The sequence below is a fragment of the Rattus norvegicus genome, chromosome 17 (assembly GCF_036323735.1).
Source record: "Rattus norvegicus strain BN/NHsdMcwi chromosome 17, GRCr8, whole genome shotgun sequence".
Lineage (NCBI taxonomy): Eukaryota > Metazoa > Chordata > Mammalia > Rodentia > Muridae > Rattus > Rattus norvegicus.
Genome location: NC_086035.1, coordinates 506,719 through 517,294, shown reverse-complemented (window position 1 = coordinate 517,294; position 10,576 = coordinate 506,719). Strand labels below are relative to the sequence as shown.

At 41.4% G+C, this 10,576-nt stretch overlaps 1 non-coding gene across 1 annotated transcript; it reads left to right on the top strand.

Annotated features, from left to right (window-relative positions):
* Window positions 1-1,668: 1,668 nt before the first annotated feature.
* Window positions 1,669-1,752, top strand: LOC120097972 (small nucleolar RNA SNORD113/SNORD114 family). The gene has a single exon (XR_005495927.1). It is a non-coding gene; the product is annotated as a small nucleolar RNA SNORD113/SNORD114 family (small nucleolar RNA).
* The last annotated feature ends 8,824 nt before the right edge of the window (window positions 1,753-10,576 follow it).

Sequence of the window (10,576 nt, the reverse complement as noted above, 5' to 3'; positions counted from 1 at the left end):
GCTGTAAATCTAGGCAGCTGCCTAGAGGAGGGAGATGGATAAGAGGAAGCCAGGAAACCATACCATTTCAGTTGAGTCAGCATGGAGTTCTGCTACACGGCAGAGAGGCAGACAGGTAGTGATGAAGAAGGACTTAGAAAGAGAGTCAGGAAACCCCAAAGACCCGAGAAGGCAGACTCAGTATCTGACTAGCATGCAGAAGAAAGAGATATACAAAAATGGAAAGTCAGACCTTTCTGAGTTAGGAAGGTGAGCAGACCTAACAGTACTTCATGGTGCTCGAGGGTAGAAATTTGGGGGATAGAAAAGTCCATCAAGTAAAAACTTATTCCTCCTACAGATTTAGCATAGCTTAGGACATGCATGTCTTTGACCAGGTGAACAAGATTAACTCCCAATTGAGGAGATGTTGGCATGTGGAGTCCATCTTTTCAGTAGCTATAGTGGCTTTTATTCCAGTAGCTCTGTTTTCCAACAAGGGTACATTCACTGCACCTGCCAACAGCTCTGCCAATAAATGAAGTGTCCTTATTTATATGTTGAAAGGGGCACACAATCTTAGAAGCAGTCATATTCATGGAGACTTGGACATTCTGCTTGCTAAGACAAGTCAGGAAAGATAGTATCGGGTAGTCAGAAACTCTGGGAAAAGCATGAGAATTTTTATAATACCTAGTGTAGTTTTCTTTGAAAAACAAATGCTGAACTCTGACAGTGTATTAAAAATCAAGACTGAACATTATCTTTCTAGGTACATGCCATGCTGGGCACTTTCACGTTGCCTCCAATTTTTAAGCACTTTAGAGCTTTTGAAATGAACCAGCAATTGTTGAGAGACTTCATTATTTTTAGTCTAGGATAATGAAATAATTCATTTTAACCCAGAAACAATTCTCTGTCTGACTGGGAAAACCACCAGCATTGAGAGGTGACTGAATTTCATGTCTGTGAATCCTGCTACACATAATAATCTTTTGATCAATCTGATTTCACCTTACAGAAGTGACACTGTGAGGGTGCCTCTTAGAGACAGGAGAAGTGAGCCAATAAGGGGAAATGGATTTATCTACAGTTTGGTCGAATCAGTTAGACTTCCTAGTGTCCTTTGCTTTTTCTGTGGCAGGGTTACAGTTTTATAGGAAAAGTAGAAGAAAAAAAAAAGCCAGGAGAAATGTGTGAGTTAATTTGTCAGAACTGTGTGAAATCTCTTCCTGGGAGAAAAGGCTGAAGGGCTTCATGGGATTCCTGAGGAAATCTTAATTCTGTGGGGTTTACTGCTTCAGTAGTAGTCTGTAGCAAGGGTAGGGCACAGCATCTCCCTTTAGATCTTCTCTTTCATCATGGCAGACACAAGCTTAGACCCTGAATTATTCAGCATTTATACCCTCATAGTTTTGTATCAACACAAGTCTTAACAGAAAAATGTGATTCCCCCCAGATAATATTGGCATAAAAATGAAATACAAAAAGTTTTGAGAGGAAAGACTTCTGGGGCTAGTGGGCTAGTGATAGGATAAATGGCAAAATGATCGAGCTTAGATTTTAAAAGTCAACTATTCTGTATTGAAGAAATCTGTGCCCACTAATTATGTTGATCTGAAACCCTGTAACTGGCTTGTTGAAAGATAAATAAACAATAAAAAGCCTTAAAACTTCAAAATTCTGATGTGGGTTCAATGATGACTACAATCTGCGGGTGTTGTATGAGTCATGCATGGATGATGAGTACAAATTTTCGAGTCTGAAGTCCACATCATAGGAAAAAAAACTTCAAAATTCATGAGTTCAAAACCAGACAGAGATTAGATGCTTTATTAGGTCCTCCATAACTCTATTATAGTTATGAATGCCCCAGTTTCTTAGAACATATAGTTAGAAGACATTCTAGTAGTTTAACAATTTAAAGTTAGTTTTGTTCATGCTGTAGGGCTATTTTTCAAAGAGAATTTAACAAGATCAAACTGCTCTCTCCTTCAAAGGGAGAGACTTAGGGCAAGCTATGGGCTGCCAAATGCTTCCATGGTTCTCATCACAATCCCAGTATATTCAGAAAATACCCTGGACTCATATAAAGGATTAAATGGTGTTTTAGTCTGATCCCCAGAGATTAAAATTCATGTTAAGTATGGGTGGGCATTTCACTCTGACAAAGAGATACTTTCTAGGAGTTTCAGGTTTGCAACTGTTTCATCTCTCTTTGGAAAAATAAACTAGACAATCTACAAAAAATACAAATAACAGAGATTTCATATACTTTCAGTAGTCAATAAATTATAGCCTCCAGTATAATTTTGGTTTTATTTCTTAGATATTGTGAGGCAAAAGAGAGTATTCCAAACCTGTAGTATAATACTGGAAGCAAATGAACACCTAACACCAAGTACTAATCATTTTTCTATGTACAATGAACCACAAATTGACAACATGGTTCGTGTCCCAAGTGGATCAAGAATGTTTATTTTATTTTTTTTTTTATTAACTTGAGTATTTCTTATATACATTTCGAGTGTTATTCCCTTTCCCGGTTTCCGGGCAAACATCCCCCTCCCCCCTCCCCTTCCTTATGGGTGTTCCCCTCCCAACCCTCCCACCATTGCCGCCCTCCCCCCATAGACTAGTTCACTGGGGGTTCAGTCTTAGCAGGACCCAGGGCTTCCCCTTCCACTGGTGCTCTTACTAGGATATTCATTGCTACCTATGGGGTCAGAGTCCAGGGTCAGTCCATGTATAGTCTTTAGGTAGTGGCTTAGTCCCTGGAAGCTCTGGTTGCTTGGCATTGTTGTACTTTTGGGGTCTCGAGCCCCTTCAAGCTCTTCCAGTTCTTTCTCTGATTCCTTCAATAGGGGACCTATTCTCAGTTCAGTGGTTTGCTGCTGGCATTCGCCTCTGTATTTGCTGTATTCTGGCTGTGTCTCTCAGGAGCGATCTACATCCGGCTCCTGTCGGTCTGCACTTCTTTGCTTCATCCATCTAGTCCAATTGGGTGGCTGTATATGTATGGGCCAAATGTGGGACAGGCTCTGAATGGGTGTTCCTTCAGTCTCTGTTTTAATCTTTGCCTCTCCCTTCCCTGCCAAGGGTATTCTTTTTCCTCATTTAAAGAAGGAGTAAAGCATTCACATTTTGATCATCCGTCTTGAGTTTCGTTTGTTCTAGGGATCTAGGGTAATTCAAGCATTTGGGCTAATAGCCACTTATCAATGAGTGCATACCATGTATGTTTTTCTGTGATTGGGTTAGTTCACTCAGGATGATATTTTCCAGTTCCAACCATTTGCCTACGAATTTCATAAACTCGTTGTTTTTGATAGCTGAGTAGTATTCCATTGTGTAGATGTACCACATTTTCTGTATCCATTCCTCTGTTGAAGGGCATCTGGGTTCTTTCCATTTTCTGGCTATTATAAATAAGGCTGCGATGAACATAGTGGAGCACGTGTCTCTTTTATATGTTGAGGCATCTTTTGGGTATATGCCCAAGAGAGGTATAGCTGGATCCTCAGGCAGTTCAATGTCCAATTTTCTGAGGAACCTCCAGACTGATTTCCAGAATGGTTTTACCAGTCTGCAATCCCACCAACAATGGAGGAGTGTTCCTCTTTCTCCACAACCTCGCCAGCATCTGCTGTCACCTGAGTTTTTGATCTTAGCCAATCGCACTGGTGTGAGGTGAAATCTCAGGGTTGTTTTGATTTGCATTTCCCTTATGACTAAAGATGTTGAACATTTCTTTAGGTGTTTCTCAGCCATTCGGCATTCCTCAGCTGTGAATTCTTTGTTTAGCTCTGAACCCCATTTTTTAATAGGGTTATTTGTTTCCCTGCGGTCTAACTTCTTGAGTTCTTTGTATATTTTGGATATAAGGCCTCTATCTGTTGTAGGGTTGGTAAAGATCTTTTCCCAATCTGTTGGTTGCCGTTTTGTCCTAACCACAGTGTCCTTTGCCTTACAGAAGCTTTGCAGTTTTATGAGATCCCATTTGTCAATTCTTGATCTTAGAGCATAAGCCATTGGTGTTTTGTTCAGGAAATTTTTTCCAGTGCCCATGTGTTCCAGATGCTTCCCTAGTTTTTCTTCTATTAGTTTGAGTGTGTCTGGTTTGATGTGGAGGTCCTTGATCCACTTCGACTTAAGCTTTGTACAGGGTGATAAGCATGGATCGATCTGCATTCTTCTACATGTTGCCCTCCAGTTGAACCAGCACCATTTGCTGAAAATGCTATCTTTTTTCCATTGGATGGTTTTGGCTCCTTTGTCAAAAATCAAGTGACCATAGGTGTGTGGGTTCATTTCTGGGTCTTCAATTCTATTCCATTGGTCTATCTGTCTGTCTCTGTACCAATACCATGCAGTTTTTATCACTATTGCTCTGTAATACTGCTTGAGTTCAGGGATAGTGATTCCCCCTGAAGTCCTTTTATTGTTGAGGATAGCTTTAGCTATCCTGGGTTTTTTGTTATTCCAGATGAATTTGCAAATTGTTCTGTCTAACTCTTTGAAGAATTGGATTGGTATTTTGATGGGGATTGCATTGAATCTGTAGATTGCTTTTGGTAAAATGGCCATTTTTACTATATTAATCCTGCCAATCCATGAGCATGGGAGATCTTTCCATCTTCTGAGGTCTTCTTCAATTTCTTTCTTCAGTGACTTGAAGTTCTTATTGTACAGATCTTTTACTTGCTTGGTTAAAGTCACACCGAGGTACTTTATATTATTTGGGTCTATTATGAAGGGTGTCGTTTCCCTAATTTCTTTCTCGGCTTGTTTCTCTTTTGTATAGAGGAAGGCAACTGATTTATTTGAGTTAATTTTATACCCAGCCACTTTGCTGAAGTTGTTTATCAGCTTTAGTAGTTCTCTGGTGGAACTTTTGGGATCACTTAAATATACTATCATATCATCTGCAAATAGTGATATTTTGACCTCTTCTTTTCCGATCTGTATCCCTTTGATCTCCTTTTGTTGTCTGATTGCTCTGGCTAGAACTTCAAGAACTATATTGAATAAGTAGGGAGAGAGTGGGCAGCCTTGTCTAGTCCCTGATTTTAGTGGGATTGCTTCAAGTTTCTCTCCATTTAGTTTAATGTTAGCAACTGGTTTGCTGTATATGGCTTTTACTATGTTTAGGTATGGGCCTTGAATTCCTATTCTTTCCAGGACTTTTATCATGAAGGGGTGTTGAATTTTGTCAAATGCTTTCTCAGCATCTAATGAAATGATCATGTGGTTCTGTTCTTTCAGTTTGTTTATATAATGGATCACGTTGATGGTTTTCCGTATATTAAACCATCCCTGCATGCCTGGGATGAAGCCTACTTGATCATGGTGGATGATTGTTTTGATGTGATCTTGAATTCGGTTTGCCAGAATTTTATTGAGTATTTTTGCGTCGATATTCATAAGGGAAATTGGTCTGAAGTTCTCTTTCTTTGTTGTGTCTTTGTGTGGTTTAGGTATAAGAGTAATTGTGGCTTCGTAGAAGGAATTCGGTAGGGCTCCATCTGTTTCAATTTTGTGGAATAGTTTGGATAATATTGGTATGAGGTCTTCTATGAAGGTTTGATAGAATTCTGCACTAAACCCATCTGGACCTGGGCTCTTTTTGGTTGGGAGACCTTTAATGACTGCTTCTATTTCCTTAGGAGTTATGGGGTTGTTTAACTGGTTTATCTGTTCCTGATTTAACTTTGATACCTGGTATCTGTCTAGGAAATAGTCCATTTCCTGAAGATTTTCAAATTTTGTTGAATATAGGTTTTTATAGTAAGATCTGATGATTTTTTGAATTTCCTCTGAATCTGTAGTTATGTCTCCCTTTTCATTTCTGATTTTGTTAATTTGGACGCACTCTCTGTGTCCTCTCGTTAGTCTGGCTAAGGGTTTATCTATCTTGTTGATTTTCTCAAAGAACCAACTTTTGGTCCTGTTGATTCTTTCTATGGTCCTTTTTGTTTCTACTTGGTTGATTTCAGCTCTGAGTTTGATTATTTCCTGCCTTCTACTCCTCTTGGGTGTATTTGCTTCTTTTTGTTCTAGAGCTTTTAGGTGTGCTGTCAAGCTGCTGACATATGCTCTTTCCTGTTTCTTTCTGCAGGCACTCAGCGCTATGAGTTTTCCTCTTAGCACAGCTTTCATTGTGTCCCATAAGTTTGAGTATGTTGTATCTTCATTTTCATTAAATTCTAAGAAGTTTTTAATTTCTTTCTTTATTTCTTCCTTGACCAGGTTATCATTGAGTAGAGCATTGTTCAATTTCCACGTATATGTGGGCATTCTTCCCTTATTGTTATTGAAGACCAGTTTTAGGCCGTGGTGGTCCGATAGCACGCATGGGATTATTTCTATCTTTCTGTACCTGTTGAGGCCCGTTTTTTGACCAATTATATGGTCAATTTTGGAGAAAGTACCATGAGGAGCTGAGAAGAAGGTATATCCTTTTGCTTTAGGATAGAATGTTCTATAAATATCCGTTAAGTCCATTTGGCTCATGACTTCTCTTAGTCTGTCGACATCACTGTTTAATTTCTGTTTCCATGATCTGTCCATTGATGAGAGTGGGGTGTTGAAATCTCCCACTATTATTGTGTGAGGTGCAATGTGTGTTTTGAGCTTTAGTAAGGTTTCTTTTACGTATGTAGGTGCCCTTGTATTTGGGGCATAGATATTTAGGATTGAGAGTTCATCTTGGTGGATTTTTCCTTTGATGAATATGAAGTGTCCTTCCTTATCTTTTTTGATGACTTTTAGTTGGAAATTGATTTTATTTGATATTAGAATGGCTACTCCAGCTTGCTTCTTCTGACCATTTGCTTGGAAAGTTGTTTTCCAGCCTTTCACTCTGAGGTAATGTCTGTCTTTGTCTCTGAGGTGTGTTTCCTGTAGGCAGCAGAATGCAGGGTCCTCGTTGCGTATCCAGTTTGTTAATCTATGTCTTTTTATTGGGGAGTTGAGGCCATTGATATTGAGAGATATTAAGGAATAGTGATTATTGTTTCCCTTTATATTCATATTTGGATGTGAGGTTATGTTTGTGTGCTTTCATTCTCTTTGTTTTGTTGCCAAGACGATTAGTTTCTTGCTTCTTCTAGGGTATAGCTTGCCTCCTTATGTTGGGCTTTACCATTTATTATCCTTTGTAGTGCTGGATTTGTAGAAAGATATTGTGTAAATTTGGTTTTGTCATGGAATATCTTGGTTTCTCCATCAATGTTAATTGAGAGTTTTGCTGGATACAGTAACCTGGGCTGGCATTTGTGTTCTCTTAGGGTCTGTATGACATCAGTCCAGGATCTTCTGGCCTTCATAGTTTCTGGCGAGAAGTCTGGTGTGATTCTGATAGGTCTCCCTTTATATGTTACTTGACCTTTTTCCCTTACTGCTTTTAATATTCTTTCTTTATTTTGTGCGTTTGGTGTTTTGACAATTATGTGACGGGAGGTGTTTCTTTTCTGGTCCAATCTATTTGGAGTTCTGTAGGCTTCTTGTATGCCTATGGGTATCTCTTTTTTTAGGTTAGGGAAGTTTTCTTCTATGATTTTGTTGAAGATATTTACTGGTCCTTTGAGCTGGGAGTCTTCACTCTCTTCTATACCTATTATCCTTAGGTTTGATCTTCTCATTGAGTCCTGGATTTCCTGTATGTTTTGGACCAGTAGCTTTTTCCGCTTTACATTATCTTTGACAGTTGAGTCAATGATTTCTATGGAATCTTCCGCTCCTGAGATTCTCTCTTCCATCTCTTGTATTCTGTTGGTGAAGCTTGTATCTACAGCTCCTTGTCTCTTCTTTTGGTTTTCTATATCCAGGGTTGTTTCCATGTGTTCTTTCTTGATTGCTTCTATTTCCATTTTTAATTCCTTCATCTGTTTGATTGTGTTTTCCTGGAATTCTTTCAGGGATTTTTGCCATTCCTCTCTGTAGGCCTCTACTTGTTTATTAATGATTTCCTGTGTTTCCCTAAGTGTGTTCATGTCTTTCTTGAAGTCCTCCAGCATCATGATCAAATATGATTTTGAAACTAGATCTTGCTTTTCTGGTGTGTTTGGATATTCCATGTTTGTTTTGGCGGGAGAATTGGGCTCCGATGATGGCATGCAGTCTTGGTTTCTGTTGCTTGGGTTCCTGCGCTTGCCTCTCGCCATCAGATTATCTCTAGTGTTACTTTGTTCTGCTATTTCTGACAGTGGCTAGACTGACCTATAAGCCTGTGTGTCAGGAGTGCTGTAGACCTGTTTTCCTCTCTTTCAGTCAGTTATGGGGACAGTGTGTTCTGCTTTCCGGCGTGTAGTTTTTCCTCTCTACAGGTCTTCAGCTGTTCTTGTGGGCCTGTGTCTTGAGTTCACCAGGCAGCTTTCTTGCAGCAGAAAATTTGGTCTTACCTGTGGTCCCGAGGCTCAGGTTCGCTCCTGGGGTGCTGCCCAGGGGCTCTCTGCAGCGGCAGCAACCGGGAAGACCTGTGCCGCCCCTTCCGGGAGCTTCAGTGCACCAGGGTTCCAGATGGTCTTTGGCTTTTTCCTCTGGCGTCCGAGATGTGTGTGCAGGGAGCAGTCTCTTCTGGTTTCCCAGGCTTGTCTGCCTCTCTGAAGGTTTAGCTCTCCCTCCCACGGGATTTGGGTGCAGAGAACTGTTTATCCGGTCTGTTTCTTTCAGGTTCTGGCGGCGGTGTCTAAGGCGCAGAAGTCCTGCCGCTCCTGGGCCCTCCCCCACGGGAGCCCAGAGGCCTTATACAGTTTCCTCTTGGGCCAGGGATGTGGGCAGGGGTGAGCAGTGTTGGTGGTCTCTTCCGCTCTGCAGCCTCAGGAGTGCCCACCTGACCAGGCGGTTGGGTCTCTCTCTCACCGGGTCTGGGAGCAGAGAGCTGCTGCGGGCCGGGATCCGCGGGTGTGGGACTTCCGGTAAACACAGACCGTGCCTCCTAGAGAAATTCTGCTTCCGTGTCCCAAGCTCACCAGGCAGCTTTCTTGCAGCAGAAAGTTTGGTCTTACCTGTGGTCCCGAGGCTCAGGTTCGCTCGTGGGGTGCTGCCCAGGGGCTCTCTGCAGTGGCAGCAACCAGGGAGACCTGTGCCGCCCCTTCCGGGAGCTTCAGTGCACCAGGGTTCCAGATGGTCTTTGGCTTTTTCCTCTGGCGTCCGAGATGTGTGTGCAGGGAGCAGTCTCTTCTGGTTTCCCAGGCTTGTCTGCCTCTCTGAAGGTTTAGCTCTCCCTCCCACGGGATTTGGGTGCAGAGAACTGTTTATCCGGTCTGTTTCTTTCAGGTTCTGGCGGCGGTGTCTCAGGCGCAGAAGTCCTGCCGCTCCTGGGCCCTCCCCCACGGGAGCCCAGAGGCCTTATACAGTTTCCTCTTGGGCCAGGGATGTGGGCAGGGGTGAGCAGTGTTGGTGGTCTCTTCCGCTCTGCAGCCTCAGGAGTGCCCACCTGACCAGGCGGTTGGGTCTCTCTCTCACCGGGTCTGGGAGCAGAGAGCTGCTGTGGGCCGGGATCCGCGGGTGTGGGACTTCCCAAGAATGTTTATTTTTAACAATTTCCCATTACACATTGTCTCTAGGGTTGAAGAGAGGTACTCACTTTCCCCTATTTTGTTACTGTATCACCATATTTATGCTTTTTTCATCCTGTAGCTTAATTTTAGTGAAGTCTTAATCCATTTTCATTGGCAGGGTTGATTCTATGCCAGAATAAAGAAGACTGTTAAGAGATCTCAGAAAGTAAGAATTTTTACTACACAAGCACCAGGACCTAAATTGAAATCCTTAGTACCTACCTAGAAATCTATGTAAAGAGTCTATGTTGGTAGCAATTATATCTGTAATCACAAACCGTAGGGATGGAGATAGGAGGATCTCTATGTCTTTCTGGCCTCCAATTTAGCTCTAGATTTAGTGAGACTCTATATAAAAAAATAGGCAGAAAGTGATAGAAAAGGACATCCAATGTCCTCTTCTGACTCTTCACACACACACACACACACACACACACACACACACACACACACACACACACACACACAGAGGCAGATGGGGTTCACTTCTCGCTTACCTCCATCTCCTGAGCTCCCTCATTATTTCTTTCCATTTGTTCTGAATTCTTCATTTCTGTACTCTCTTCATTCTCACCTATGTGCATCATGGTCATTTCGTCTTGTCTGCACTGCCAAGGACTATTGTGTAATTGTCCATTACAATTAAAAATAAATAAGGGCTCAAAAATGGTTCAGCAGATAAAGCCAGCAAGTTTAACAACCGAGCTCAATTCCTGGAACCCACGTGGGAGAAGAGAACCAGTTTTAGTGATGTCCTTTGACATATGCATGATGATGTGTGACAGGCAGGCAGACAGACGAACAGACACACACAGATGTTAAAACAATAAAACAGTAAGGTACTATCCATTCTTCTAATTAAAGATATTTTTAAGTAATAGTAAAGTATTATCAGCAGTAGTATAAACATTTCTTTCTGGTTTATTCTACAGCATCTAGAAATTAGCTCAGTGTGTTAAACGTGGTTAACAACATCTGTTTTTGTTATGTCATATCTTGATATGACTTTATAAAATGTTTTTGGAACATGTTTA